General features: G+C 44.9%; 3 long non-coding RNA genes and 1 pseudogene across 9 annotated transcripts; 1 reads left to right on the top strand and 3 right to left on the bottom strand.

The window, feature by feature from the left end:
• Positions 1–311: 311 nt before the first annotated feature.
• On the bottom strand, positions 312–2,818 carry LOC119270936. Of its 5 annotated transcripts, none has more exons than XR_005134381.1 (5): positions 2,356–2,818; positions 1,987–2,238; positions 1,670–1,762; positions 866–1,598; positions 312–758 (listed from the first exon to the last, which is right to left on the bottom strand). It is a non-coding gene; the product is annotated as an uncharacterized LOC119270936 (long non-coding RNA). The 5 variants fall into 5 exon arrangements; XR_005134382.1 differs by having other exon boundaries at positions 866–1,585; XR_005134378.1 differs by having other exon boundaries at positions 866–1,863.
• A 178-nt stretch (positions 2,819–2,996) lies between these two features.
• On the bottom strand, positions 2,997–6,044 carry LOC119270957. The gene is made up of 5 exons (XR_005134387.1): positions 5,426–6,044; positions 5,251–5,326; positions 5,055–5,175; positions 4,786–4,956; positions 2,997–3,934 (listed from the first exon to the last, which is right to left on the bottom strand). It is a non-coding gene; the product is annotated as an uncharacterized LOC119270957 (long non-coding RNA).
• A 4,449-nt stretch (positions 6,045–10,493) lies between these two features.
• On the top strand, positions 10,494–13,706 carry LOC119270921. Of its 3 annotated transcripts, none has more exons than XR_005134374.1 (3): positions 10,494–11,010; positions 11,423–11,534; positions 13,322–13,706. It is a non-coding gene; the product is annotated as an uncharacterized LOC119270921 (long non-coding RNA). The 3 variants fall into 3 exon arrangements; XR_005134373.1 differs by having other exon boundaries at positions 10,504–10,960; XR_005134368.1 differs by having other exon boundaries at positions 10,504–11,534.
• A 4,069-nt stretch (positions 13,707–17,775) lies between these two features.
• On the bottom strand, positions 17,776–19,542 carry LOC119353001 (annotated as a pseudogene).
• Positions 19,543–24,997: the final 5,455 nt, after the last annotated feature.

The raw sequence follows: 24,997 nt of genomic DNA, 5'->3' as shown, positions 1-24,997 counted from the left end.
TACCATGAAAGATAAGATGTGATCATGCACTATGTGAGTCTTTGTCGTGAGTCATTAGAGTTGGCTACACTTGCAGGCTAAGAGCTAGAAAATACCATGAAATGGCAGCAGATAGTAGTATGACAAGCATGGCTCAGTTGGTTGTAGGTTGTTAAGCCAAAGTAATTTATTTTCTCCATAATTGTATCCATTATTTTTTGTCATCTTATCAACAGAAATTAAAGCAACTTTCCTGGTTCCAAGGTAACTCGTAATGAAGAATCGAGGAAGGTGCACAACCAATCTCTCCACTGCAAGCTCACGACCATGTATATTGAAAGCAAACATATGCCAGTACGCTTCGCAAGAAGAAAAATACATTAATAATTACATTACCAAAACTATTATATGAAAACTACCCATCGATTATCCAGCTTAGCAGTACCCTTGTTCCTCACATAGTAACCCAAATCACGTCTATGATATATAGGAAAGCCTCTATCATCAACCGACGTCTGCTCATTAAAATCTTTGGGAAATCTTTTGGAACACAATCCATCTTTCATACATGCACACTTTACTTTGTAGTCTCCACATGGACCGTGAACCATAAATTAATCCATAAGAGCATAACCCAGGGCTCAACCAAACGATCAGGTATCTCAGCCGAAATCAAACCATCTATGAAGGAGGCCGAAGGCTCATGATTGTTCCATATAAGCCGAATTGAAGTATGAGTATGAGGCAAGCCTCTATTCTGGAACTCCATCATGTATAAACTTGGATAACCGCAAAATAGAGGAAGAGAAATAGATGGACAAAGTTAGATTATATAAATGAAAAGATTAAAACAAAGCAGGATAAAATCAGTATGTAAATAACTTACATGCTTGAATTGTACGAAACAAATGTCCACTTTTAACATCTTCTCAGAAATCATTAAACTTCATATTCAGGACACGTGTAACGGTATCCGGTCGATCATTGTAAACATGTCCAGCTTCATATGAAAGCACCTACATTCATGCTAAATATTCTTTTCCGACAATGACCATGTCGTATTTTGAGAAGAAAATTTTTAATTACATTGGGAAATAACAAAAACACTTACTTGAGTTAATTTGCTGGATTTTTGCCTTCTACAACTCTCAGTAGAACTGAATATTAGGGGGCAAAAATTTTTAATCGAAGATAAGATGAACATGTCATTAATTTAGGTGAGCTCTTTTCTATGCACAACTGATTGCTCCACAAAATATTATAAACCTTATATTAATCCATAAAAAATATTATAAGGTCTATAATGAAACTGAAATAACGTGATCAAAAACTGAATTTTGTAATTAAAATGCTAGTTCTGGCCTTCTGGGGCCTAGGGAACTCATCACAAAAATGAGCTTATTCTGTTTCACCCTTGTCTCACTCTGAATCAATAGATTGAATGGTTAATCTTCATTCTTGTACCATGTAGACATACAGGTTGAGCATCCATGATGTATTGAAAGACAGTGATGCTTTCTTCACCAAAGAAACCAATCACGGGTAGGAGAGAGAGGAAAAAACCTGTCACACAGTCTACTCCAGCACAATGGCTGCTCAGTCCTTCCTGTCAAGACCCTCTAGAAGGATTGATGAAGCGATCAAACTGTCAATAGAAAACAAAAACAATGGGTAGTTGTCTAGTACGTACCTGTAGAAGCCGCAAACGCCGAGGTGAGCAAGCGAACCCACGGAGAGAAGCACCAGGACCGCGACGGGGTGTTATTTCCATTGCTCTCCTCCTCTGTCCATTAATAGAACATTGATAGAACGATTACAAAAATCTTCCTGCTATGGAGGTCAAGCTGGATACAAACTCCTTTTCTGCAGCTGGACATGTTTTTTCTAACAAAGCAGAAAAGGGTAACCAAACTGTAATATCAAATGATTACTAAAACGAAAGCATGGCTACACACATATGCAATGAACTAATCTAGTTGACAGGTAATGTGCGAGCATGATTCTTACGCTGAGACGGAGCGGATGATTGTGGAAGCTTTGCATCAGGGTGTCATCAACTTCGAGACCAGAGCAGGCAGAGGCTAGCGGGAGAGCAAGCGACATGTGGCTAGAGTAAGGAGCTGCAACACACCAGAGTAGGCAGAGGCGGCTTCAGTAGAGATGTCGCGAGCAGGGGCCGGCAGTCGTGAGAGACAATGGCTACATAATTCGCCGCCACCACAACTTCTTCCCCGTGGTGCAAAATTCATTCAATTCATGCTGCTCAGAATTCAGAAATTCATTCAATTCATGCACTCCAGAGGATGATCCATCAGTACATCGAATAAATCTACCCAAGAATTGGTTGTTCAGCCCAAATCTAAAAATCAAACACACCTCTATCGAATCTCAGGCTAGCGTACTCCTTAGCCTTGCCTAGCAAGCCCGTCGGCCAGTCACCGGAGCCGCCACCGCCGGCGACTTCCTCCCTCACCCTGCGTATGCCCCTTCTCCTTTCTTCATCTGTTTCCTCTCTCCCTCGGGCCCTTCTCTCTCCTTCTATGGATGAGCAGGATGTCGTTGGGACCGGAACAAGCCGCGCACCAGCCGCCAGATCGGTCAACGCCGTGCCCGGATCTGCCCATCTTCCTCGTGCCGCCACCGCGCCTCACATCGCCCGCCGTCCGCCTGCCCGTTCCCGCGGGTTAGGCATCCATATCGGGCTGGGGGAGGGTAGGGAGCAGCGAGGATGGTGGTGGTCGCCTCTGGTGCGAGTCGAGGTCGAGCGGCGGGGTGGCCTGCGCTGGTGCCAATTGAGGCGAAGCGGTGGGGGCGATGCAGCACCTATTCGGGACATTTTTTCTATCGTGAATCGTTAATTCACTTAGGGATTAGGGACGTGAGTGCGGGTTGAATATCTAAAACAATAGGGATTATTTTGCAAAAAGGACGTGACGGTGAACCCGGAGACCCAATCCGTGCTTTATTATTAGGGAGAGACTAGTACAAATGCCCGTGCGTTGCACCGGGCACCATTTTTTGTATCTAATTTTAATAATTTTAATATACATCGATAATAAGGTTAAACTGATTAGTTCTTTATGTAGCATGAAGTTCGGACGTGAAGAAGCCGCCTTAGCGTTATCCATCTGTTTTTATGGAAGAGTAATTTTTTCTTGGAATAGATTGTTTGTCATTTTCTTTTTGCTTTTCTGAAAAATGCGGAAAATTCCTTATTTAAAAGTTAGCATTTTCATAAAAACTGACACTTTTTTAAGAATAGTTACTATTTTTATGAAAATCAGTGCATTTCTTTGAAGAAGAACATTTTTGAAGAGCTTTCTTTGAAAAGTTTTTTTTGTGTAAGCAACAGTCCCATCAAACTTTCGCTGGTTGGTCGTAAGGATTTGGCAGGCTCGCTCCAGCCACCAGGAGTACACCGTGCCCTCCCAGAGGCCATCTTCACGTCATAATGTCTCGAATCGAAACAAGACCAAGCCGCGATCCTCCTCCAAACTTGGCGAGCAAAATAACAGTTCAGAAGAAGATGCTCCCCTGACTCCTCCTGTGAACTGCACATCGAACAAATCTCGCTTCCTTGCCATCCTCTCTGGATCAGCTTGTCCGCGGTCAGAATCCTCCCAAGCGACGGGTGTCAACAGAAATTTTTTACTTTGTTTTCAGCCAAAGCCTTCCAGAAAGTTCGAGAGCAAGTGCTCGAGTAAGAGCCCCAGAACATTGCCTTGTAGGTTGAGCGCGTCATATACATTCCATCTGTTGTCCAACACCAGGAGACGACATCTTGGCCTGTGGTATTTGCACCTCTCTGATCAACAACCATAATTTGATGGATTCATGAACTAACTCGGTGGTGTTGACCTGACGGAGTGCAGAAATCCATTTGTTCCCCTGAAGGGCTGTGCAAACAGAGATCTTCTTCGTTTTGAACTTGCGGAACATGCCAGAAGCGACCTCCCTGCGGACATAGCAAAAAGGAATCTAGCGAGTTCAGCATTCATAGCTCTAACACGTACTAACGAGGAACAGTAAAATCACTCAGCAAAGAGAAATTAGTAACATGAACGTTTTATCTGTAAGAACATAATAACATGGTGCCTCTATGCAGTTTTGACATGATCATGTTTATGCCCCTAAACATTAGCCAAGTTCATGCACTTCTTGTCACATATGAATAGTGGATATTCATTTATACATTGCTTAAGTTACGAAGACTACAGAATAACATTTTTTTTTCTATAGAACTATCCATGCGGGTTAAAAGCATAAATATGGGGGAGGATCTCTCTTCCTATAGAAGCATATCGCGATGACATGCTAAAGAACGATTTGTGCCGGAGGCCCGATCCCCCGTCTTCAAGGCGGATCTCAAGAACAACACGGTCGGCGAGCAACATGTTGACGACATGGACATGGAGGTGCTCTGTATTAATGGTCAAACAATTTGCTTGATGGATGCACTTCATTGTAAATTAGGTGTTATACTTATCAAATAAAAATAAAATTCCAAATATAAATTGGGAACTACTGGGTGGTAAGGGAAGACTGCAGTTCATCCCCTCAATGATTTTCCAACAAGCTGCGTATTGTCAGTTCTTGCACGGAGAGGATTCAATCATGTATGTATACAAACTTATCTGAAAGTTTCCATGTACGTTCTAGTGTGTCATCTTTTCTAGATCAATGGTCCAGCTAGGAAGCAAATCACGGGAGCAGCTGCACTAAACTGACACTTAATAACAAATTAACACCTGATCACTACACTTTGAACATAAGATTTCTGAAAAGTGCAGGTCAATGGCAGCGTACATTGCTGGAGATCCAGAGAGGCAGGGCTCGGCGAGCAGGGGCGGGGCATAGAGCGCGGCGGCTGCAGCTAGAGCCTCCGCATCCGTGTCGACGTAAGCCTCGGCCGGATCCGACGCGCTGATTCTGACGCTGCCGTGCGTCCTCCTCCTCCTCCCGGTCGTTGGCTCTTATCTAACAGTATAAGAAGCAGGCATGGGCACACAGAATATGATTTAAGAAAACTGACAGGATGCACAAGCTGGGACGCAACTCATGTTTCGGTAACGTACCTTAAGCTCCTCGTTTTCCAGCTCACACTTGTATAAAATCTTTAGATCCTCATTTTCACTCTTTAGGGAATTAGGTGTTCTATATTCAGTGCAGCAGACAAGGGTAGCAGTCCGTAGCAACCTGATTATGTAAAGATTAGGTGATATGCGCTGCTAGTAGCAAGCAGAGTAGCAGCTGAGGAAATGCTCCTCTTACCGGGGAACATCCGGTCATCGTCGGAGCGCCATAGGGCCATGCACGTCGCCTCCCACATCCTCCAGTTCTCATCCGCCTGACATCTCCGCGAGCACACGCTAGTCAGTAGCATCAGTGAGGAGCCGATCGAAATCCTAGGATAAAGAGGAGGGAGTGGATGGAGCGGAGGGGTCACCTTGAGGAGGCGCCACTGGAGGCGAACGTCGCGGGCCTCCCAGGGGCCAGGACTCGTGCTGCAGCGCGTTGACGGCCTCCAGCCGCGCGCGGTCGGCGGCGAGCGCCTCCACCCGCGGCATCATCGCCACGGCCTACGCGCGCAGCCACTCGCCCTCCCGGCAGGCCGGCCCCGCGACGACACCACCGCCGTCCATGGAATCGCGGAGACGGAGCTGGTCGGCCGGCGCCGCAACAACTTTCTTGTCACGCCGGATTGGCACCTGCCCTCTCCATCCCCGTCCACGAGCCCGCCGGCGCCAACCTCCGGTCCCCTTAATCGAGCCCGCTCGTCTCGAGTGCAGCACGCCATCCCATCCTCTGCCTCCCGCGAGGTCGCCGGCGCGCAGATCGGTCCGCTCGATCTTCGTGAGGCGGATGCCAGCTCCGCACCCTCCCATCCTCTGCCTCCAGCGAGGTCGCGGCCAGTCGATGGAGGGGAGCTGTGAACGGCGAAGAAAGCCCCGGGTGGGGAGGAGATGGGATTGGGAGGCAGGAGTCGGCCGGCGGCGCGCGGGGCCTGGCTGGAGGGAACGGTGGGTTGGGCGGGGCGGAGCGCTGCGAGGCAGAGCGTGGCTGCGTTTTTATTTTCTTTCGTACCGATTCAATTCAATTAGTACCACCTCGTTTATATTACAATTTTATCTATACAAATCGTAAAAGCGTATTATGACATGTGAAGAAAGCGTATTGTGACGGTGAACCCGGAGACCCAATCCGTGCTTTATTATTAGGGAGAGACTAGCACAAATGCCCGTGCGTTGCAACGGGAAAAAACAACGGTTCCTATGAATGGGCCAGGTCGAGTAACTATGCCATAAGGCAATGGATGGATCGTTGATCAGGACATGCATGGGTATGATTCCCAGTAAATTGATTTGACTGAAGAGTGTAATTTTATTATTAATTCATTCTTTAGATGACTGGTACATTCTAAACTTTAAAAGTAGAACATGAAATAAATAGCAATATCAAAAAATTTGAAGTAATACCAGCAACAAGCTAACCAATCGAGTGTGATAGTTGCAATAAGCATCTATTCAAAAATAATAATGCATCAAGCATATTCTGCTCATATTTTTTAGTTAAGAATTTTTTTTTGTATGGAACTCGCATCAAAATGTATTTTAACAGAAAAAAAATTCTTGGAGGAATTCATATTAACATGTTTGATGCTTTCTGGGTTTGAGTTGAATCTGTAAATATATTCCATGAAAAAAATAATTTGTAAAATATATGCTCGATACCCTTAACTGAAGCTATGACTTTGAATTCGCCCTTATGTCACTTCCTATGTTTATTATCTATATCTACTCCGTGCTTCTTTTAACTAAAAGAAATATAGCCAATTTAGTTCACAAATGACACCAAGATAACTAGATCATATGTTCAAGTCACAGCCCACCCCTCGTCTCCTGCTATGCAACCGCACAATTAGAGATGCGTACCAGAGCACTGAATGCTTCCTTCCCGATGCATGTTGTTCTTGATGCCGAAGGACCGTGGCTTGTGTAGAGAGCAGACCATCAGATAATTACGCACACCAAGCCCAGCACGTTGGACACACGCCACACACATGACGGCAGAGACGCATGCAGCCGGCCAGCATGCTTTGCCGCCCGAGTGGTGCACATGAGCGCGCATCGCACGTCACACTCGCTGGACATAGTTACCGGACGCACGCGGCACACCAGCATAGCCCATGTCCTCGTCAAACCCATTGTCTGCTGCTAGACAACGAACGTCTCGGTCGTCTCGTCCTCGTGTTCCCTTCTTCCTCCTCTCCAATCGGGAACTGCTAATTCCCTCGATAGATTAGGCGGGCGCGTAGGCGACAGACGGTCTCGAGCATTGCCAGAAAGCGCCATGGGGCTCTGGGACTCGCTTCTCAACTGGTTCCGAAGGTTTGCCGCCTAGCCCTCCTCTTCCATCCTTTTTGCTCATGGTCGGCAGGAGGGACGAAGCACCCTGTGGAACTTGCCTCATCGTATGCCTCCTCTCATCCGATGGCTCTATCTGCTAGTCCGCCTCTACTGCCGGATCCACCTTTTGCCTTCTCTTTCATGAGCCAGTATTTATTGGAGGGTTAGAGGCGGCATCCAGTGTCGCGGAGATTGGTGTCTTGTGTAGGAAACAAACACGAGCGGGGAGACCGGGAGTGCTTGCGAACAAAAAGACTCCAAGTCGGCAACATATATAGGACAAAAAAATCACCTAAACGGGGCAGACGAAAACAACAACGCAGCGGGGGATATATAGATAGATTAAGCATCACCTTGGATATAGAAATAAATATAGACGTGTTGAAGAAAAAAAACTGAAAGCGTAAATTCACGGGAAGAAACGTAAGGGCCCGTGCGTTGCAACGGAATAAAAAAATGTCCACGCACTTTTTTAATGACAAAACACAGCGTGCAAGCCATAATAACCAAGCTCTCCTTTTTTAGTGAGAGACTCATGCATTCATGGTAAAAACTAATGTATATTTTAAGGTAGATGCATGATGTTAATATCATATAGTATGATTTATATAACCATGAATGCAACTATATCGTAGATCAAAAATATATCAAATGAGATACTTTTACTTTATGAAATATCATAAACTTTGTGAATACTTCAAATGATATTAGTAGAAACCATAAATTTTTCAGAAATTTAGAAAATCAAATAACATACTTAGAGTTTGAACCTACTTGAATTTAAATTTAGTTTGAATTTGAACAGGAAATATTAACTATATGTAATACTCCTATGTAAATATTTTATTTGGATCTTTAGTGCTCCATATAAGCAAACATAAATTTTACAAGGCATTTGAATGAATTTTGGTTCAAACAATCCAATTTTTGTTTGAAATAAAACGAAAGTAGAAAAGGAAAATAGACAGAACCCATCCCATGAGTAGATCGGTCCTCTCTCTGTTTATTGGATCAGATCTCTTTCTTGTTGGCACCTGCAACCAGCTATCTCATGTATGCCCTTTTCTCTCGATCCATCTGATCTCGTACGATAAACTGAACCCACACCTCACCCCATTTTTCTTTCTTTCAGAGAGACTTGTTGATTGTCTACTTGCGGACATATAAAAATCGGTGGCATTTGATGTGAAGTAGCAAGGTGGTACTATCAATTAACAGAAGCAAACTTTGTCTTCTAAAAGAAACTGAAAGGCAACTCTGCTGGTTGCATCCTTTACTACATAATAACGTATAGGTTCTTGGGTTGATCCCAAAAAAGAGCAATATTTTTTCCTTATTCCAGGATGCCTTGCAGTTATTTTTGCCTAGATGGGCTAAGGATCGATAGCGGCTTGGTGAAGAGGGCGGGGCGCAGCAAGTCGTTACGCATCAGCTTCGTCGCCGCGCCGCCGGGCTGCCAGGTGTAAAATAAAGTAGTCGTCCGAGGGCTCGTCCGTGGGACTGAACAAGAGCTTTGGTCGGCCGGCGGCGACGGACTGTGGTTTGCCCGCCGGAGGTGGAGCTCGAAGAAGCGCGGCGACGAGAGCGTGGCCTGCCACGAACATGAGAAGCCGGCAGGTAGGCAAGGATTTCCGTGACGACTTTGTGTGGCAACGGCGACCTCTGTGCCGAGGCATCATCGTCCTGCTGCTTCTCCTGCTCGTGTGCCGCCATCGATCCTTGTGCTTAATTGTTCTTGGATGTGGTGGCTTCCGATGATGGCCCGATCGGTGATCTCTTGCGTGGCTGCCCATGATGGCTCGATCTAATTTAAAACGGGGAGAGATCCAAGTTGGCTATGTGAAGCAGGAATTGTGCTTGTGTACGTAGACGTCGCAAGTTGGTGTTTGAGTTTGATTCGGTTTGGGCGTCGCGTGTCTTGTTTCCTAGCTAGTGTCTACGTGTTTGTGTAGTACCACGTGACCAGAACTAACGTCGTGCTTGACGGACCACATGATCACATGAATAGTACCACCTCAGATGTAAAAAACAATTTAGATGAAAAAATTGAAAGCGTAAATTCATGGAAAGAAAGTGTATTGTGACGGTGAACCCACGAAGTCAATCCGTGCTTTATTATTACTAGTACACATGTCCGTGCGTTGCACCGGGCAAAAAATAAATAGAACATGTTTCCCGTGCCATTATGCACCATTTTATATCCAATTGTAATAAAAATCAACGATAATGTTAAACGTTAAAATTTTCTTTTTAAAAATAGAAGGTAATGTTAACATAAAAATTGGAATACTTTTTTAAGAATAATCAACATTTTTATGAAATTTGAACATTTCTTTGAAATAGATCATTTTTCGAACAGATGTTTTCTTGCAAAGAATCCTTTTTTAGGGGTAATAACATTTTTCTGTATAATATAATTTTGAAAATGTTTTTAATATATTTTTCTGTAACTGATTTTTGCACAACCTGCTTCATTTGCCAGTGTGCATCATTTTTTATATCAAGTTTTCATAAACATCGACGATAAGGTTAAACATTAAAATTTTATTATTTTTTAATAAAAGTTAACATTTGCATAAAATTGAAATACTTTCCAAGGAAGAGTTAACTTTTTATGAATTTTTAACATTTTTGAAAAAAATATTTTTTGAACAAATGTTTTTCTTGGACATTTTATGAACTTTTTGGGCTTGGCCCAAACGACAGGGACTACACAAACACGCACGCTCTTAGAAAAAAGATACATTGTCGTTGCGACACAAACTGCACACATTGTCTCTATTCCCATTCCCTTCACTATCTCTAGTCGCCGCCGATGCCGCCGATTCCCCACTCCACTCGTCTCTCCCCTCGAACCCTCTCATTCCCCTCGCGTCGTCTCACAAACACACAACACACAACACACAGAGGAGCGAGCACCCGTTGCCCCTATCCCTCCAGCCCCGCGGCCCTCAGGCGCCACTCCGACCGGAGAGTGCTGCCATGCCGGTGACGAACCCTTCTACGCCTCCTCCTCATTCTTTCCCGTGCCCCTGTCCTCTCCCTCACGCCTCCTCTGCATTTGCGCGCCGGGCAAGCGCATGGCCGCCGATGGCCCGGACTGCTGTGGCCAAAAGTAGTACTCCCTCCGTCCCCAAATATCTGTTGCTAGTGGTAAATTTACAAACAAATAAAAACCTGAAAGTTTTTGGGAGACAACACAACTAACAGTCCAGAGAATCATCAGTTCTCGTCGTCGCATCGCCCACTCAACTCGCATCCACCATTCCGCCCGCACCCCCCGAATTTCTCCGCCGTCCCAGCGCCGGCGCGACGTCGCATGCCCCGGCAGAGCGAGCGCTGCTGCCGTCGCATATGCCCGTCGAGCGCCGCTTCCGCCTACGCATTCGCCCGCCGCTGCCCCCGACGCATCTGCCTGGCTCCAAAAAAGCTCATTTTTTGGGTCCAAATTGGCTGATCTGGCGGCGGTGCTGGATCCGGTAGCGGCGAAGGCGGCCAGCGGGGAGGAGCAGGTCCTCCATGGCGGGCGGAGAGTGCACTGACATATAGATGGAGTAATTTCGCCTTAATCCGTGGTGCTTCCCTTTCTCGACTTAATCTGCGGTGGTTCCAAATCTTCCTAAGAGTAATTGATGCCCAACATTCTCCGTCTCATTTTCATTGCTGCTTCTCTGTCCGCAGCGTTCTGTGTCTCCTCGATGAGTAATCAATCCATGTTCAGAGTTAATTAGGAATGCAGTATTTTCGCTAGTTCCTCATTGCTACAATTACTCCTGATTGTGACCCAGCTTCCAAGTTTCAGTCATTATTTCTGGAACTTTTCTGTAATTCGAGTACTATGATGATGTTTATCTTCTTAAGAACAAATGAACAAGTGTGGGAGGATGATATCTCTGCTGCTTGCTGTACTTCAATATTCTAGACTGTTGTTTAAGTTCTTGGAGTAAATTCAGTGTTTAAACATTTTATTCTTGGCCACAGCAATAACTATGTGAGTGTACTGTAATTCAAGAGATTGTTCTTCATTCTTCTTGCAGGTAATAGATTGTTACTGTTACTGTTAAAGACGTGGCTCTCTCGGTGCTGCAGCTTCTTCCTCGCCGTGCAGGGAGGCGGCGACGAGCTTCTACCTCGGCAACAACCACCTAGGTGAGTTCCTCCTCTTCTCTATGGTGCCACAGATAGCTAGCACCGGACTTGTGACATGGTTTAATTCATGTGTTGCTGCAATGATTTGTTCCTGTTAACTGCTGGAGTACTTGTTCATCATCATTTCAACATCATGATGTACTCCTATTTTCAGCAAATTGTTCTATTTAAATGTACCAGTAGTAATCTTGCAAAATGTCAGGAGTAAATTACAGTACTCCTAATATCAGGAGTAAATTTACAGCAAATTGTTCCTAATTACTATGGTCATTTAATTTGGAGTTGCTATTGATTCTATCTGTTTATAGCTATTTGGAGTAGGAGATTATATACCCTGAGTAGTTGTGACCAAACATATAATTTCTGCAGCAAGTACAAATGTGCTAGAGTAATTCTTTCTATTGCTATGGACATATGGGCTATTTCTTTCTATTGCTATGTACAATATCTTATGTAGCCAAAGTTCGCTCTCTTCTCAAATCTGACCATGTAGTGTAGTGACCAGTAGTAGTAATGTGGTGATTATCCAGTAGTAACAGATGTCTGTAAATGTTCAGTTAAAGCAGCTTATAGCTTTTGGAATGTGCTTATTTAGATCACACAATAAGGAAAAAAGAACACTACCATTATGGAATGCTACAGAAATGGCAGTGATACTGAAGGGTCTGCTTATTCGGATAAGAATTCCAATTCCAAAACAAAAACCCCTTTCAAAAAAGGGGAGTAGGATTAGGGCAAACAAAAAGGCAGGGAGGAGTACACCTTGCTCCTGATCCAGAACATTAAAGGGACTGATAATGACCAGGTGAGGTAGGATTTGGGAACGTGATGCCTTGATCGTTTTCTGACTGGATCCGGAGGCCGGAGCACCGTTTGCTTTCCCTGTTCAGTGTTCATGCTCGCTCTATCATTGGGGTTTATGGCCGTATGTACAAAGACATCATTATTTTCTTCATTTCTTTTTGGCATCAGATTATCAGAAGCATCTCCCACTCCCATGAATGTTGTTTCTTTTCTCTTCTTTTCCTTTTCTGCTTGATAACATGAGTACTACAGAAAAACATGAGTATTTGCTTGTTTGTAGTGACTTTCATGCATTACATTAATGCATAGACATCTTAGGCCTCCTTTGGTTTGGAGGAATTTTGTAGGATTTTCATAGGATAGGATTTCTATAGGAAAAATTCCTTCAGAGCTCTTTGGTTTGTAGGAATGAAATCCTATTCCTATGGAGGAATTCTTCCTATCCTCCACATTTCATAGGAAAACAAACATTAGCCTAGACTCAATGGAAAAAATCCTATGGTGTGAATCAAAGGGCATCTCTTTTTCTATTCCTATTTATAGGATTTGAGATGCATGTCATCTCATTTCCTATGACTTTCCTATTCCTATGATTTTCCAATCCTATGAACCAAAGGAGGCCTAAAGAATGTTTAATTCAGCACTGTAGCAGCATTAGCTTGCTCCGCTGTATGCCGTATGCTCCGCTGTATACCAGGAGTACATGTTTATGGTCTTGCTGCATTAGTCTAACTTGAGCTGGAATGGCAGGATATATATGCATGATCCATGAATCAAAACATGACATTTGTTGATCATCTGGAATTAAAGTACCATACCCAAATAATCTGTTTCAATTTGAGCATCTGCTCCTTCAAATAATAATGTCAAAAGCACATCAAAATGCACTTTCATCAGTATCACCTTAATTGTGACTTTCTTCAGGTTCTTGTTCTTTCAGCAGTATTCTTCAGATTCTTGCTCATGAGGTTCTTGTTCTGCAGGTTCTGCCGTACAAGGAGCTCGGATAGGCGCTGGAGGAGGTAGAGAATTTGATAAAAAAACAGGGCAGCAACAACATTTCAGTTTGGGAAGGTTAGACTGCTGGAGTTGAAGCAGTTGTGGATTTCTTCAAGGCAAAAATAGAGCATTTCCACTTAGTGAGATGAAAAGGGTTAGCTTTCAGATTTTGTTTCAGCATGCTTTTGATTGGTCACTCCTGAGCACTGATTATCACCTGCCTCCACTACTCCCACTCCGTATGTATTAGAAATTCTAAAAAGACTTCATGTGTGTGGGACAAATGTGTGCTCGGTGCGTTAGGTCCTGCTTGTTTTAATTTGAACAAGCTTTCCCTCCTTTAATCCTTCCTTCCTGTGATTCCTTTAATCTTTGATTATGCCTTCCTATCCGGCTTTCCGGCCCCTTCCTTCCTTATTCTCAAGTCAGAGACTTTATTATTCCTTGCACGCTTCACTCCTTAATTCCCGAGACAGCTCCTTCACGCCGAGAAAATTAAAAAGCGTATATAAATTGGGAGGATTTAATGTAAGGGGGCAAGGTGGGACTATTCTGTACAAGAGTAATTTTCTAGCCTTGCCCAGGCCTTTAACCCTTTTGTTTTGTGGGCTGTGGTCGCTGGCTTAGTTGGGCTGGGCTTGTGCCTTTAAACTCGGTGATGGATAAATGAAACCAGATCGATCGGTAACGTACGTGCACGCAACGAAACGTTTCTATAGCGAAGATAGTACCACCTCGGGTATATGTTTTAGATTCAAACTGAAAGCGTAAATTCACGAGAAGAAGCGTATTGTGACAGTGAACCCACGGAGTCAATTCGTGCTTTATTATTAGGGAGAGACTAGGAAAATTGCCCGTGCGTTGCATCGGGTATAAAAATAATGAATATGTGTTTAAAAAGCTTGAAAAACTCAAGCAACTTTCCAAATGGAAAAACAATATTAAAAGTACTCAAAAGTACCAATGACGTTCTTAAAAAGAAAATCTATCATTGTCTTGATTATATATTTAACTTCAATAAATTGATCAATGCAAGTGAGCTACATATACGTAACGAGATTAAATTTCATCCGCAACAGACATGTGTAAAGCTCATGTATGTTTGCGGATTCAGACAAAACTAAATGTATTATTATGAAATAGTATTACCGAAAGTAACAACTTGAACATAACATAGCCCATATGACCAAGCTGTTCCAATTCGGGAGCTCACTCTGTATTCAATTATTTTCTATGACTAAACATATACTTGTATCTCCAACCAATCCTAGCTGGGCTTGGTGGGCTTAACCTATGCATCTGCATTGGATTTATAAAAATAATAAATATACATTTAGAAAACTTGAAAGAAAAAACTCAAACAACTTCACAAATGGAAAAGGCAATATTAAAAGTACTCAAAAGATGACCATTCTTAAAAAGAAAATCCATCATCATCTTGATTATATATTTAGCTTCCAATAAATTGATCCATGCAAGTGAGCTACATATACATAACCAGATTAAATTTCATCCACAATAGATATGTGCGCGGATTCAGACAAAACTAAATGTATCATTATGCAATATTATTACGAAAGTAACAACTTGAACGTCACATAGCCCATATGACCAAGCTTTTCCAATTTGGGAGCTCACTCTCTATAAAATTATTTTATATGAATAAACATATACTTGTATCTCCAGGCTTGGCGGGCTCAACTTATGCATCTGCATTGGATAGCACTTTATATATTTATAATGTATATACAAAAGTTTGTATGAATAAGAAATATCAGACAAAAATAATATGTGTGTATGAATGACTATTGAACATAATATGCAACCATTTTAAATTGTTAGTCACTGAGACAAAAGGAGGCATATGTCATGGATGAATTTGTGATTATATTGTTTCTGATGTGCATTAAGCTTTTCCAAAAAAAAAAATCACAACACTACAAGTATATATTGTCTACCCACAAAGGAAAAAAAAACATTAGAAGTATTGTCCTCAGAACCGGCACCATCAACCACGAAGCAGCCTGTGATCCTGGCAACAAGCTGCCCACCAAGCTGTCCTTCGGCGCCTGATCCTGCCGAGAAAAAGACATTGTCGCCTCTTTCTTCCTTTTTTGGTTTGGCCACATAAAAAAAAATATCAAACATATGTAATAAAGCTAGACATACATAAATTATGAAGTTTCCAGGGTATAAAGTTTATATACCAGGAAGACACAAGAACTGGTAGACCATGAGGACACAAGAACTGGTAACATTGGTAAGATGGATTCATGCCTACGGAGGGCCCAAAATTGTCAACGTTCTGGTGGTGGAAAATCAGAATGAATAAATAAATACGGAATCGATTTGCAGAACTGCCGATCATAACTGTTCTTTTAAGCGGAGTCAAGTTTGATATATAGATTGTTCGTCATGTAGTGCATGTACCACCGCTTGGACGAAGTCCCTCGTACGTACGTAGCTGGGCGCCTGGGCTCTTGGTGCCTGGCCATCCGGCTGGAGCGTGACCACCAGTGCGACCGATCCGGGCGGCACGGCCAGGCATGACGTCGCTGTAACGAGCTCCATGTCGTCCTCTGTTCGGAACCCTATCAAGCCTCCACGCGCGGCCGCTCTAGACTTGATCCTTGCCCATGCACTCGTCGTAGCTCCAGAGCACCCACGAGGAAGTCACATCCGGACGGCACCGAAGCCCCTGGCCTCGATCTGAGGGAGAATCCGTTGAAGCTGGAACACGTCCAAAGGGGCGGACAACGCCAAAGTCGCTGGCTTCTTTCCCGGTGAGCTGGGTGAGGATTCGCTCGAACCTTGAAGCCCGTCGTCCTCGATCCAGGTGAGCAAGGCGAGCATCCGTGCTCCTCCTCCGCTGTTGTCTATTTTTTCCTGTTCGTGATGAGCTCCTCTCTCTTTCCCCATCTCTTTCTGAGCTCTATCGTGGTCAAAATGCTCCTGCCTCGATCGTCGAGCAGGCAGAAGCCCTGCGCCTCCACCATGGCGGGCATGGCGGGCCGGCGCCGAGTTGACTGAATACTGAATACACTGATGACGTAGAGATAGTATTGCCGTCGAAGATGGACGGCAAGGAGAACAGCCGCCACTGCTCCGGTGAGGCGAACGCTGTGTCTATGGCCTGCTATCTCTTTAGCGCGCTCACGTGCTTCCGCCGAGTCTCCTCGCCGCTTGTGGAGGCGCCGCCAAAGATTGATCGGACAGGTAGGGCGTTGTATATGTAATACGTTGCGGTCGAGTCTGTACGATTCATCCAACGATCAGGTTTTCTTTTTTGAGGGAAATTGATCGATCAGGTAGGATCCATCACGTTCAACCCAAGATCCATCACGTCCAGCCCAAGATCGACTACGCTGGGAAACAATTGTCACCAACAAACGAAACGGGGTTTTAGTACCACCTCGCAGACAGATTTTGTTATGAAGAGGTATAGTAGAAAGAAAAAAAATTCCTAGGAAGAATCAAGCCGTCACTAAGAAGAACATCACCTCACGTCACAGCAGGGTGGATTTCCATTGCTCAGTTGCTCTATTGGTTGGGCCATATGTTCTCGATATGGAATAGACAGACAACTCCTGTATAGTAGTAGTACGAAGAAGATCCTCAACATATCGTTGCCAGTTTTCCATCAAGACAAGATTTCAGATATGCTCGTGACCAATCTCTAGTTCATAAAGGTAACAAATGTTCCTTAATAATAGAAACAAGTGGGGGATCATGGAGCCCCATTAAGCATAATTTTCTGTTTGTTTCAACTATTTTGACAGCTAAGCCGTCGATTTCTTTTGGAAATCCTGAATCACAGCTCCATTGACCTGATGCTCTGGCATACATAAAAGATAGTGTTTGACTATATTCTGAACAGTATTTAAACCTGGGTTTAGACCAAAATTAGACACTGCCTGATTATGCATCTCTGACATAGTCTAGTATCTTAGTACTCTAAATTTTATGATTAAACTATAAACTTCCTAAAATAATTTAATTATCCAGGTAAACATCAGAATGAAAATCCGAGCACACACCTTCAGCTAAGCAGCACGCAGAGCATATTTAACTCAGACCTGAATACTGAACATCACCATCAAGTGCAGTAAAATTTATAACACCTGAACAATATTGCTCCGATGATCCATTTCCACGTCCTATGCGCGTCTCAAATACGATAAACAATGGATACTTTGCAGAATAACATCGCTAAAAGGAACTGCAAAACTATCGTCTTCACCAAACGAAGCTGCAGTGGCTAACAAGCTCCAGTAAAGAATCCAACTCCATAGGTGCAGTGCAAAGTAATCTACACCACAATATCTCAAAATATGCCCAAGTTTACATCGTCCGATGTTCAAACTACATACTTTTGGAATGTAACCATACTAAGGATCGATAAATCATATCTCTTGGGGTAAATTAACACAGAAACATCCATAAAAGCACAATTATCTTAATCCATACCAAATAGTTCAATGTCTCCTGAGAGCTCAAATAGATAGTTCATAAATAAGAGTAATGCCGGAATGGTGAGTAATACAACACAAATTTTACAGGTGTAATGTTCAAAATAATTCAAACACACAAATTCAATAGCTGTAGGCAGCTACCAAATGCAAACGCAATGGATCAATCGAGCAGGCAGGTCTTCCACCACACGGCATTGCGTACCTGGCGGAGGTGCCTCCCCTTGAGCGTGTGTCCAGCGCCCTCCAGCACCCAGAAGGTCGTCATGGGAGCGTGTGTCCAGCGCCCTCCAACACCCAGAAGGTCGTCATGGGCGACTCCCACGCCGGCGAGCGCGCCACCATCTCGTGCGGCGACAACATCTCCACGTCGTAGTCGTCCTCATCTGCTTCACTCGCGAAGTTGCGAACGCCTCGACCGTCGGTCGCCGCATCCGCGCCGCTGGCACATTCATCGGCGCGCACTGCGGCATGTGCATCGCCGACGACGGCACCGGGCGGGGGATGGCGGGGATCATGCGTGGAAGGGCCATCGCCGGAGACGCGGGGGATGTCGAGACGAATGAAGCAGACGGGGGCGGCGAGAGAGGCTCGAGGCGCTCGGGGAGGGCCTCGAGGATGGCCCCCGGCGGGCGGCGCGGGGGCTAGGGTTTGCGGCGCAGATGGAGGAGATGAGCAAGGGCCGGCGTCGCGGCTGCGGCCGCGGCCGCTCGGGAGAACCGAAGAGGTCGTCCACGTCGAGCTCGAAGGCCGCCGAGGCGGGTTGGTCGCCGGCGGCCGCGCGGGGGAGGAATGTGCCGAGGAAGCGCTCGGAGCTGGGCGAGCTCTTATGGCGCGCACGATCTATGGCGAGGCTCCGCTGTGCAGGCGGGTGGCTGGTTTTTTCTTTTCACACATGTACCGCCAGTTCGGGTTTGGTGGGATGTACGTGAAACAACGGCAACCTATGGAAGTTTTTGACGAACGGACGAAATTAGTACCACCTTATTTATACTAGTATAATGCTCGTGCGTTGTCACGGGCTTTTGAAATATTTATGTTGAGTTGTATAAACATAATGCGTGTTTAATTTTACATGTGGAGATAAGATATCACGGGAATGTGGGTGCCTTGCCATTTGCTACGAAAATATTTTGCTAGAATTATGTAAACATAATGCATGTCAAATTTTACATGTAGAGACAAGATAGCACGGGCAAAGTTGGGTATTTATTGAAGTCCAATTCACTTACAATGTAGATTGATAAAAAATGATAAATTAATGATATCTACATATAGTGATGATCCAACTAAAATTCTATTACAAATTAATATCTAGCTGTTATGCTTAAGAAATTCTCGCACAATATCAAGAATGTTGTCTTTAGTTTCATTCGCATAATATTTGAGCAAATATAATAAAGCATTCTTCCTCAGCTTATACACATCTTACACAAGCAACGTGTAACAAGAATACTTCATGTTGAAGGTCTTAAAATGTGCAACGGAAAATACTCATGGTACTAACCGGACGAAGTAATTCTTTACCATTCCACCAGAGCATAAAAATAATAATAGCCAGACACATCCTGCAATTTCCTAAATTAGTATTATTTTAAAATAGTGATAATAAAAATAAATGCTTGTATTTTGAATATTGATGGTTCTTGTAGTACATTTCTCGAAAAAGTTACTTCCTGTGGTTTCCAGCTTTACCCCTCGCTTACTCACTCACTCACCCACTCGCTCAGTCCCATCTTCACGCTCATTCTCCTCGCTCACCCACTCCCCTAAATCCCTAGCCCACGGCGGCGACGCGCCTCCCCCTCACCTGCATCGGCGGTGCACCTCCCCCTCAGCTGTGCTGGCGACTCAGCCGCGTCGCCGCCCTTCTCCCCAAGCGTCGCCTCCTCGCATTCTCGTCCGCGTCGCCTCTTCCTCTCGCCCGCATCCTCTGCATCACGGTCGAGCCAAAGTTGGTTGTTTTAGTGAGGTCGAGTTGGAGCCTGACGAGCGCGGGCACGGCGGCCTTGTTCTGCTGGACGACGGCGGCAACGGACGCTGGCGCTCCTCGTCGCCATCGACCTGCAAGGAGGAGCGTCGTGTTGGACGCTGCCATCCCAAACGCTGCTGGTCCTCCATCGCTTCGACGAGTTCGTCGTCACCTGCTCCTAGGTCGCCCCCGAAGTCGAGCTCCCCACGCTCGACCTGCAAGGTTTGCATCCTTAATTTTCCCCACGTCTTTCCAATCTTTGGAGCCTATGATTTGGGGAAAGGCAAGGAGAGATTCTAGAGCTGATTGTGATTGTTGCTCTGGATGGAACAGGGATGCAGATGTACTGTGGCCAAGAACTGCTCTCTACCGCGTGAGTAGATTGGAAAGGCAAGGCGCAAGGAGCGATTGGAAAGGCTGCTGCTGCTCCTGGACGATGCAGCTCCTGATGCCACTACCTCTTGTCGATTCGGGCATGGTAAAGACCACTCGCTTGCACTACTCCATGTGTAGATGATTGAACTTGGGTGTGAGCGTGAAGATGCCCGTGCGTTGTCACGGGCTCTTGAAAAAGTTTAGAAGAGTTACATGTTAAATTTCACATGCACAAACAATATAACACAAACGCAATTACTGAACAATTGAAGTCCATTTTGCAATGAAAATTGATAACAAAAAGAAAGACTAACGACATGTCCATGTAACAAACTGAGCGATGTTCCATCTAAACATCTATTACAAAATTATCAATATCTAGATGATGCACTTAAGAAATTCTTTAACAATATCAGGAAAGTTGTCTTTAGCTTCATTCCCATGGTGTCTGTCACTCATACATCCAAGTGGCGCCCAATAGACTCCGCAAAATCTAACCATGCAACTAGCTCAGGCTCCCCAAAATTTGGGCCACCCACGATGGCCAAAATGTTATAACAGGCCGTGCTTGTATAAAGTATAGAAAACAATGATTCAGCTAAGTAATGTAACATATCTACTTTGACACGCTTAAGAAATTCATGTATAACTTAGATATGTTGTCTTTGGCGTAATTCACATGGTATTTAAGCAAGTGTACAAAGATTGTAACTATCCCACACGAGCAATATATGTTGTTAGCATGAGGCTATTATGTGCAATATGTAAGAATATGCATTATAAAATACTCACCGTGCAAACTGATAAAGCAATTAGGTAGATGAATACACTATCACTGATCATTATCTTTGATGTTATTACAAAGAAATAATACAAGTAATGATGATCAAGTATTCAACTGTCCGGGCTCGTTGAAATACCAACCGATGATTTACATGTCGAAGTTAATATCTTTAGAATACCAACCAGTGATTTACGTGATCATATAAATGGGGACACAGCCGACCGACTTGTCACGGGGACACGGCCGCCTCAAGCCTATGGACAATTTCGCCTGCAAGATCTACTCCCTCCCCTCTAAGCACCGCATCGTCAGGCCGATTACTTGGGTGGATTCTCAACACATTTGGCCACCGTACCCACCTCCAAGCAAAACTTGAGCGACGGCAAGGTATATTTTTCCAGACGACTAATCTTTAATCAAACCACCGTTCGTTATTGTGTATTGGCTTTTTACTCTGCACCTGAATAAGCGATTGCTACATAGATGTTTGTTTCCAATGTGTTATCCTGTTTTCTTGGTACTTCAAAGACAGTATATGCATGTGCCCTACAACAATTTGAATGAGCTGAAAGTCTTGTTATTCTTAAATCGAGGAGAAGATGGTCCCTGCTCCGTCATGATGCCGCCGTTACCTACGACTTCCTCAACCACCACCACCACCACGACTTTGTCGAACATGGTGAGTACTGAGTACTCCTCCAATGCTTGTACTCCTATCAATATTTACTGTTGTAATCATGGGGTAGTTAGCTACTGTAACAAGTTTCCTAGTAGAATGCCCGTGCGTTGCCACGGGCATTTTAAATAGTTAGCTACTGTAACTATTGTAATCATAGGCGACGTCGCCGTCGGCTTGGCAGAGCCAAAGCAGGTTTTCACCCCGGGAAGTCCTCACAGCCCCAGAGGCGACGCACAACAAACCAGGCCCGCCGGACCTACCCCTCCGGTTGTCGCACCCTGACCACCACACCCCCCGCACGGTCACGGCAGCTAGCTCACACCTGAGCCGTGAGCTCCGCCCATGAGCCCACGCCTCCCACCTCCAGGGCCACCGCCCCAACACCAATGGTCCCGACACCATCCCCTACCGAAGCTTGCAGCCATGAAAGGCAAAGAGACGGGCGGGAAGGCACCTCCTTCCCTGCCCTTGGATGGTCCCTAGGTCCGAGGCCCACCCCCGGGCCGGCCGTACTCGGCCGCCACCGCCCCGGCTTGCCAGGCCGTGCAAGGACGAGCTCCCCGGTGCGCCACCTAACAGGAGGCAAGGATGGTTCCGTGGCCCTCCCGGCGTCGGATCCATCCCTCAACTGTGGCCATCACTGGGAAAGGTCCAGCCCTATGTCGCGACATGTTCAAGCTTAGCAGGGGCTGGATTGGCCTCACACTCAGACCTGCGCCATGGCTGGACAAGATGAATGTCACCAACGACCGCTATCCACCACCAGTAACCACACAGCCGGACGGCGAGGTGCAGCGGCAACCCAAGCCGCCGCCCGCCGAGCTCCCGCACGTGCCGAGCCACCCAGGCAACAGCTGAGTCAGCGCAAGCCGCGGGCGCAGCCGCTGCCAGATCTGGGCGCGCACAAACGCAGCCGCCGGCAACATCGCAGCCACCCCCGCCGTAGAGCCACCCGCACGAGCACCTGGCCAGGCATCGCCGCCCCAGACTCAGATGCCACGCCGCCGTGCCCCCTGCTTGCACCGCGCCTTCACCGGCCACGGCATCCTGCGCCACACGTGGCCACACGGTGAAGGGAAGACCCCCCCACACACACACACCGCCAGAGCTGACCGGGCTTTGCCCGACCTTGCTCGCAGGCGGCGGCAGGGGAGGGGAGAAGGGGAGGAGGAGGGGGTCCCGGCGGCAGCGGCGCTAGGATTTCTCCCGTGACGCGCGTCGCGGGAGGAGGACGGAGGGGGTCGTGTTCGGATTCATACTTCTCCCGGCTTTTATTTTCCAACTGGTCCATTAGGAGTAGAGATATGTCTAGATATATGATTGTAATATTCTAACATTACTTTATTTTCTTCCTTTACCTCACATTGTAAAGCCGAGACAAACAATGTGACCTCACCTAATCTCTGATCCCCACGGCAATTGGGTATCTCTATCCTCCTCTCACCACAAAGCAAAACTCAAAAAGACAATGAAAAAGGGAGGGAATAAAAAATTCTCAGTCATTGAAGTATTTTACCTAATTAGAGAAACTAAAAAAAGGCCAAAAGGAAGTGTCCATTAAAAGGCTAGCAAGTACCATTATATCTAGCTCTCTTTCTGCAGGGCTTGCTGCAGAAGAGATGGGCTTCCTAACAAACCTTCCCTCAAACAACAAAAAACAGATGACATGAGTAAACCTGTGGACTCTGCTTGGACAAAGCAGATACGTAGACGATGGTAATCTACTGTGAGGAGTGAGCTTTTCCACTGCTTGGCTTACAAATATTATAGAACTTTTTATTCTTTCAAGCATCAGTTCTAGTAGAATGCACGTGTACATACAGAACAATTTCTAACAGTTATTCACCCACATTTTTACCAGAATGTAAAAAAAGATAAAAGAAACACTTACAGCTAAAATGATCTCATGTAATCTAGGCAGTAGGTTTGCTCGGACTCACTATTTAGTTATTTTCCTTACAAACTAATTTCCAGTACTTCCATTTTTATGGGTGACTGGAGTATCAGTGATACTCTTAAAAGGTGCGTACTTCAGTCTAGCATATGAAACATCATCTGCCCCCTAAACATTTAAAAGCAAGTAAAATTTAATTTTGGGTGTATGGCCTAATTACCTGAGATCCTCCACAATGATTCAGTGCATAAGCAAGCCCATATCTGGTTTGATAAATCTTCTATAGTTTCTTATCCCTGTTAACTGTGCTTGCCTTGCAACTTTGAATCTTCAACTACAACAACAATCAAAGCTTTGTCCTCAGATTGCTTTCAGTAACTACTGCAGAAATATCAGATGATGAGGCATGTGCATAACCACTAACTACACAATAATAAGCACACCAAAGAAAGCCACCTAGGAGTATGGCTGGATGAACACCTAATTTCACTGGAGCTGGTGCTCAGAACTTGATGAACGGAGACACCACAATGTAGGTCGCAACTTGAAAGAATTGTCTTATGAACACCTAATTTCACTGGAGCTTACCTTGAATGCACCTTTGTATGTCCTGTCATCTTACTCCAGCAGCTAAAGCAAAAATTCCACAACTTTCACCCTGTCAAAGTGTCCAACAGAACTTTTATAAAGAAATGTTTCTGATAGAAAATTGAAAGGAACTCTTAGATGTAGACTCCCAGGTCGTGCGACACACACACACACACACACACACACACACACACGCACACACACACACACACACACACACACACACACACATCCGTTAGCTTAACATAATGATCGTTTAGTTTTATTGCTATTGCTTTCTTCATGACTTATACATATTCCTCTGACTATGAGATTATGCAACTCCCGAATACCGGAGGAAGACCTTGTGTGCTATCAAACATCACAACGGAACTGGGTGATTATAAAGATGCTCCACAGGTGTCTCCGAAGGTGTTTGTTGGGTTGGCATAGATCAAGATTAGGATTTGTCACTTCGTGTATCGAAGAGGTGTCTTTGGGCCCTCTCGGTAATGCACGTCACTATAAGCCTTGCAAGCAATGTGACTAATGAGTTAGTTGCGGGATGATGCATTACAGAATGAGTAAAGAGACTTGCCAGTAACGAGATTGAAATAGGTATGATGATACCGACAATCGAATCTTGGGCAAGTAACATGCCGATGACAAAAGGAATGACGTATGTTGTTATGCGGTTTGACCGATAAAGATCTTCATAGAATATGTAGGAACCAATATGAGGATCTAGGTTACGCTATTGGTTATTAACCGGAGATGTGTCTCGATCATGTCTACATAGTTCTCGAGCCCGTAGGGTCCGCACGCTTAACGTTCGATGACAATTTGTATTATTAGTTATGTGTTTTGGTGACCAAAGTTTGTTCGGAGTCCCGGATGAGATCACGGACATGACGAGGAGT

This window comes from Triticum dicoccoides, chromosome 1A, assembly GCF_002162155.2.
Source record: "Triticum dicoccoides isolate Atlit2015 ecotype Zavitan chromosome 1A, WEW_v2.0, whole genome shotgun sequence".
Taxonomy (NCBI): domain Eukaryota; kingdom Viridiplantae; phylum Streptophyta; class Magnoliopsida; order Poales; family Poaceae; genus Triticum; species Triticum dicoccoides.
Note: the sequence above shows the minus strand (reverse complement) of the source record. Positions and strands in the feature narration are given on the sequence as shown.